A 7,084-nucleotide genomic window follows, 5' to 3' on the forward strand; every position below is an offset into this window, starting at 1 on the left:
AGATGACAGGAACTGATATATACACACACCCGAGAGTCAGGCCCACGGGCCTCAAGGCCTCCGCGCACCGACCCTGAAGTCAAGATACACAGCAGAGGGACAGAAGTTGGTTCACATGCCCAGCACAGGCGGGACGTAGGAGGTGACACTCCAAGGCAGAAAGAAGCACACCCACCCACGGTGGAGAGGACACTGACAGCAATGAAACTTCCACCCAGCACACGAGCAAACCGACCCACCACGCACACAGGCCAGGGAGAAGCAGTCCCCAAGCTCAGAACAATGAGATGACTCACAACCAGAGCCAGAGACTTCCACCAGCGGGAAAGCCGTGAACACTTATAACCAGGACCAGGGGCTGGGATATTCGGAGAAAAGAGAGACACACCCAGAGAGGCCATCTACGCTCCTGAACACTCCCCGGGCAGTAAAAAGGAAGAGAAAGCTCCACATTAAAAGAAACCGCCACCGCCAGCCCCCCCCTGCCCCAGGGGGAGAGAAAGAGAATTTTGCAGAGCTCCTATGGTGCCCCAGGACTGTGCTTGTTCCATGCCTGGGGCACCAAGGGGTCCCCTTCCTTCCCCAAACAACCCCATGTGATTAAGAATTGATATCCTTATTTTAGAGTGCGGAAATAGGCCCCAAGGTAAAACGACTTGCCCGAGTATGAGACAGAGTTGAAATGCAAGCCCGGGGTTCTCTGACTCCATGGCCTCTTTACCCACTGACAAGACAAAGGCACAAATAAACACACACAGAGGATGAGAAACCACAGAGAAAGATGCACAAGGGAGATACACGGGTGGGAGAGACCGAGAGACCTATACTGGAGGGGGGCAGAGTGAGAGTTGGAGAGACACATCCACAGGAAGGCGGAGAGGCCTCCATGCTCATCCAGAGGGAGACAGACATGGTGCGAGGAGGACGTCTCCGAGAGACAGAAACACACAGAAAGAGAGGGGCTGAGATTCGGGTAGGGGCGCGGGTAGAGACCCCAGGAAGCAGTGACGCCCATCAAGCTCCACAAGCACAAGAGGAAGGGTGAGTGGCCATCAGCTTCCTTGGCCACACACCAGCCTTGTCCCAGCCCAGCTTGGAGACAGCTAACCCAGAATGGGCAGAGTCCCGGGCATCCCGGAGCCCAGGATCTGAGGGCCCTTTTGGTTCTGAGGTTCATCAACGCTGTGTCCCCAGGAGTCAGAAACCCTGAGCCACCCAGAACCCAGCTCACCTGTAGACTCTCTGGACCCCTGAAGACCAAGAGAATCATCCCCTTCTGGGGCTTGGCAGGCACCAGGCCCACTCTAGAGACAGGCACCGGCAGGGCAACGCAAACATTTCCACTCACTGGGAAATCCCAGGTCCAGAGGAACAAGGAGGAATACAGGGGCGCCCCTCTTCCAGGGCCGAAGCCTCCAAATGGACCTCCACATATGCAGCCGCCAGACCTTGGTCTGGAAAACAACCTGCCCCATTCTAACTGGAGTAGCACTGAGCAGTTATATTCAGAGTCTAAGCTGGCACCAAGAACTCTGAGGTCAGCTGATTCTGGACGGCACACCCCCAGGGGGCACTTTCAACTTGAATGGGATGTGTGTGTTGGGGAGGTCGAATTATCAGGGAGAATTTGACGAACATGTTGCAAGACACGGGCAACATGGGCACTGGAGAAACAATCAAAGAAAGACACACAAGGAAGCACCCACAACCCGGGCGCGCAGACACACTCCTTAGTCCCCCCTCCTCACAGCCCAGAGCAGGCCCACAGCCCCTGCCTCCCCCAGCTCACCAGACACCTGTCTGGGCAGCCCCAGGCCCTGCGCATCACGGAGGGAGCCTATACCTGTTAACCTGGTGCCCAGATTCCGTGCCTCCCGCTACCGCGTGCGCCCGCCTAGCTCCTCCCTGGCTACCAGGGCTGCTGGCCCCGCCCACACCTCCCACCTGGAGGAAGTTTTTCCAGCCTCATCACTCCAGCCCTCTCCTCCGCGTCAGCCCCTTCCCCTGGCCCCTGACCATCACGCTAGACTTTCCTGCCCCTCGACTTCCAGGGCAGCCCCCCACCCCCACTCCAGCCAGCCAGCCAGCCAGCCAGCCAGCCAGCCAGCCGCTTTCAGGGCTCCGCCCAGCCGCCTTTCTCCACCTCTGTCCCCTGGCCCCTCCCACTCCCGCAGCCCCAGTGCTCCAAGTTCAAGCTTCCAGCAGGGACAGAGATTCCTTCTTCCTCCCCTGACCAAGATGGACTCCCCTCTCCTTGTGGCAGGGACTGGGGGCAGCTTCCATTCTCCAGCGCGCAGTCCCCACACCTGGCCACCTCGCCAGGGAAGAGTGGGCCTTGACCCTGGATGGCTGGGATTAAGACAGCAGCTTGGGGATGGGGGATGGGGGGGCGGTGCTCCTGACTGGGGCAAGGGGTGAAGAAGAGCTCGCCGTCTCACCGGGTCTCGCCCGGGGGCGGGGGGGGGGGGTAGATTACAGTTTGGGAGCTGCGCGCGGACAAGACCAAGGCGGATCTCTCCGCCCAGCGGTCGGGTCACGCTAGTGCAGGGGCTCGGGGCCAGGCCACTCGGCTCAGCTGCCAAAGAGCCACCCCCCCCAGCCCGGCCAGGACGCAAAACCAGGCGCTTCCCCTTCCCTAGAACCTCCGCTCCAGCCCCCGGGGACCGGGCAGGATGCCCCTCCCTGACCGGCCCTGTGCGGCGCCTCGCTCAGCCTGGATCGGCGCAGCCTCACTCCCACGGCTGTGCTCACCCTCCCTGGGGCCTCTGCACACAAACTCCAAGGCCTGGAACCTGTCCAGGACGGAGAAACTTACTTGAGTCCTTACCTACAGCCCCTGAAGCCCCCATGAAAGCTCCACCACTGGGACAGAGTCCCACTGTTGTCCCCTGCCCTATAAACCCCAGACGCAAGCAGAGGTGACACATCCAGGACCAGTGAGCACAGCCAGAGACACCTTCTCATAGGTCATAACACATATCTCTCTCTGCTGTGACACTAGCGGTCACAGGGATTCAAGGCCACAGTGAAACAGGGACCCCGGACCCAAGACCTCCAGTACAACAGCCCAGCGGGCCCCCGGGTGTGGACTGAGGCCAGCAGGGAGGAAGAGGGGCTCAATCAAAACACACGTTCCTGCTGAGCCCGCTGTGCCCCCTCCCCCCAACGTGGTCCTCACAACTCGCCCAGGCCTGGAGGAAACCGCTTGTTCTCAGGAAGGCCTGGGAGCCCAGCGGGTGGCGGGAGCCCAGTGGGTGGTTGGAGCCCAGGGAAATGCCAGCTCCCTGGGAGCCTGGATAAAGCCCATGGGGGTCAGAGGGAGAACAGAAGGCCCTAGACACCCACCAGCTGAAACGTCCCATTCTCACCGCTCTCCAGGGGCCACCTCCTTTCCTCATGTGCACACGTACCTGGTCAGCCCAGCTTCAGGGAGAGAAGCTTGGGGCTTCCAGGTGCGGTGGGGAGGACACAGCCGGCATGGGAGAGTTCCCAGCAGGAGTCAGACTAGCTCTCCCAGTCTGCCTCTCTGTCCGTCCCCCAGCGGTTCCCAGGTTCTGAGGAAGGTGACGGCCACACCCCAGAGCCCCACACACTCCTCCACTCCCACAGCTTTGCCCCAACCTCTCAAACAAGCACCTCAGGCTCTGGGTGGCGTGCTCTGCCAGGGCCAGCCAGCCAATTCCAAGTGAGCCTAAGAATCCAGCCCAGCGGTGCCCGGGCACCTCCACCCACGGCCTTCCTGGGACTAAGGTGACCCCGGGGACCCCCAGCCCATTCCCTGCCCTTGACTGATGCTGGCTTTCTCCTTCCACAGGTCTCCCATGGTTCACTCTATTGGGTCCCACTTTGAGCCCTGGACCTGTAGTCGCATGCCCCTCAACCAAGTCTGGCTGGTACAAGTTCTCAGCTCTGTGGGGTTAGCTCTGCAAGAAGTTGCCCAAACCAGGACCCCTGAAATCACTGCTGTGGGCCCACAGCTGCAGCACTAAGCCCCACATGACTTCTGTGGCTCCCTCTGTGTCCTGGTTCTCTGAACAATGTCCCTGCATATAACCTTTAAAGACAGGGCTTTGGAGAGGGGCTTAGACACCCTCCAATCCCCACTGCCAACACTCCAGACCCTTTGACTTCTGCTAGCCCAGCTCTCACGGTCCCAGGTCCTCTCCCCCCTACCTCATCCCACAGCTCCCAGCTCAGAGCAAGGAGGTACCCCCTCAGCCTGGGGTTCCCTTCTACTCCCCACTCTGCACACACACCAACCAAGTGCTGGCCCAACCCATCATCCCTGGGTGCCAAGGAGAAGGAAGGTGCCCCATTCAGCCTCAGAAAGGAAGTGAGTGCCACACCCTGCCCCAGGGATTTCCCTCATGGGGGGCAGGGGAAGAGAGGGGGTATAAAAGCAGAATCTACTCCCTGAATTTAGACCCATTACAGGTGAGGAGGCCCTAAAATGCCTTCCAAGGCATCTTCAGTCTCTCCCTCCTTTCCCCGAAATCCCTCACCGTCACCTGTCACCGCAGCCCTCCAATGCGTCACTGTGTCCCACAAAATCAATCCAATCCCTATCATGTGCTAGGCTGTGCACAGGGCATGCGATCCCTGCAGTCAGAGGTTGGCTTCTAATAAACTGTTTCAAAACCAATTATTGGCAGCCCAGCGCTGTGCTGGGGACCCAGAGGTAAATATCTGGGTCCCTTTTCCTCCTGAAAGTCCGGGTCATTCTCTAAGGACCTCACTGCCATGGGAGGATCCCACTTTGCCTTTCCACAAATCCACTCCACAGAGCAGGGCACCCAGCGGCAGGCTCCCTGGGGGCGCCTCACCTCCTCCTCGGGGGCAGCCACGCCCTGTGAAAGGCACACACACAAGGCACACAATTCTCCGTGGCCACGACGTGCAGAGGCGCCAGAGCTGTCCCCACGTGGTGCTGGGGCCCAGCTAGTGCCGTGAGATGCCCCATCTGCCCACTCGGCTCCCCTCCCACGCATGCGGCACAGTCAGCCCTGCTCAGACCCCACGTGTCCCTCGTGGCCAGAGACGCCAAAGGGCTGCGCCCCCGCCTCCCAAGGCCCTGGCACTGCAGGGGGCGCCGAGCCCGCCAGCGGAGGGCCGGCCCTCGCACACTGCACACCCTCTCCCTGCATGGGAAAGCCTTACATAACACAGTTCTCTGAACACACCCTAAGCCCAGTGCCTTTCCAACTCCACGGCAGGACCTCGCCCCCTAGCCGCCTCTCCAGGAGCGCGTCTCTGGAGAGGAGGGCTCCAGCCAGGGAGGGCAGCTGAGCCCTCCTCCCACGCCAGCCGGGCTCCTGCCCCCGCCTCCCTAACCAGCCCCTTCGCCCCCCTCCCCTTTGCCCCTCACCACTCCTCCCCGAGTTCTGGTTTGAATTAGTCACCGGCTCCAACCACCACATTCCTCAGGCTGCTGGCGCCGAGCCAGGCGCTGGGGCGGGGGCCGTCCCACCCGGCCGGGTTTGGGAGTGGGGTTGGGGAGAGAGCACCGCCTCGGAAGGGGAAGGGGCGGTCCCGAGGGCTATGCCGCGGCACAGCCCCCCTCCCCGCCCACCCCAGTGCAGGCATCTCCCCAATTATGTCCCCCCCGCCCCCAACTCCCGCCCGTCCCGCTGCCGGGCGAGCTGCAAACTCCTAGGCTCAGCGGCCCCAGCGGAAGAAGAGAGTTTTCTGGAGCTGGGAACACAGAGGGGCAAGACTAGGGCGGGGCAGCTGGAGGGAGGCTGAGGGGCCGCCCGGAGCAAGAAAAGGAGAGGCTAGTGGTGCAGAACTGGGTGGGGCCGGGAGGACCCGGGACGCGAAGTCAGGGGCGGAGGTGTGGGGCGCGGGGAGGGAGGGGGGAGGGGGTGCGCGGCGCGGGGGCGCCGGGGCGCCGGGCGGGGCCGAGGGGCCGCGCCGCGATCTCGGAAACTTCTCCAGTAAACATGGAATAGGAACGGAGCAGCGCGCTGAGCCACCGCCCCACGGAGAAGGAGGGGGTAGGACAGGGGCCACCAGGCCAAGAACGGGCGCCCGGCCGTGCAGCAGGGACCACAGTCAGCCCTCGAGAGAAAGACAGACTGGAGCAAAGCGCACCTCGGAGCGATTTTCCAACTTTGCCCAACTTGCGCCCCTAGCAGCGCCCCAACTCCGGAGGCAGAGCTCGGCTCCCAGGGCGCGACGCGTCGCCTCCCCGAGCTGCCCGGGGCTGCCCACCTTGCGCCGAACTGAATCTTCCCAGTGACACCCGCCAAGGCGCCTCGCCCAAGCCCTGCCACCCACCTCCCCTCGCGCGTTCCCGGAGTCCCGTTCCCCGATCGCGCCGAGGTGCGCCCGGCGCCCCTACCTGCGCGCTCAGCCCCAGGGCACAGCCATAGCCAGCGCGGGGCCCGAGGTCGCGGTGCTGCGGCTGCTGAGGGCGGCGAGCCCCGGTCGGGGCGGGTCCGGCAGGGCGGGCGGTGCGGTCCCCGCGGCGAAGCTGCTCAGAGTGGCCGGCCCCCGCCCGCGGAGGCGGCTCTTGTAACTCCGGCTGGGGCGGGCGGGCGGGTCTGCCCTGAGCGGTGGGGAGAGGGCGGGGCCGGGCGGGGCCGAAGCGGGGCTGGGACTGGTGAGCGGGGCCAACCCTGGAGGCACCAGGGAACGGGCTGCTGGGAGGGCACTGGGGGCCGCGGGGACCCGGGAACGCCGCACGTCCGAGGTGCTGCCTTCCCCTCCCCCCATCCACTGCCCCCCGGCCTGGCCCGGGCCTGGATCTACCCCGAAAGGATGCGCTATGTGGCTTCTTCGGCAAGAAACTCCTCGAAGCTCCCTGAGGTTCATCCTCACAGCTGGAACTGCGAATCAGCCCATTTTTTCAGGAAGGACCAAGGGGTTCAGGCTGCGGCTGGGGGGCTTGGGTGATTCAGCCGCGACCGCCAGCCTGACGCGGACCTTTGAGTTTTCTCTCAACACGGGCAGCTACCCTTCAAATCCTCGGCCCCAGGCTCCTCACTCGGTTCCCAGGCTCCACGCAGCTGCGCGCATTTCTCGCCTTCCCTCTTTCTGGGGGCCCCTCAGCCCCTCCCCCCCAACAGAACCGGTCTGGAGACGC

The 7,084-nt window shown here is 63.1% G+C and overlaps 1 protein-coding gene across 3 annotated transcripts in view; it reads right to left on the bottom strand.

Annotated features, from left to right (window-relative positions):
• Nucleotides 1–6,506, bottom strand: part of AHNAK (AHNAK nucleoprotein) — an 84,518-nt gene extending 78,012 nt beyond the window's left edge. For 2 of the 3 annotated variants that reach the window (XM_068556482.1, XM_068556483.1), the window contains exon 1: nt 6,341–6,506. The gene's annotated coding sequence lies outside the window, so the exon portion shown is untranslated. The remainder of the gene's footprint in view (nt 1–6,340) is intronic. The other variant, XM_068556481.1, reaches the window with a different exon arrangement.
• Between the last annotated feature and the right edge of the window lie 578 nt (nt 6,507–7,084).

The sequence above is a fragment of the Eschrichtius robustus genome, chromosome 11 (assembly GCF_028021215.1).
Source record: "Eschrichtius robustus isolate mEscRob2 chromosome 11, mEscRob2.pri, whole genome shotgun sequence".
Taxonomy (NCBI): domain Eukaryota; kingdom Metazoa; phylum Chordata; class Mammalia; order Artiodactyla; family Eschrichtiidae; genus Eschrichtius; species Eschrichtius robustus.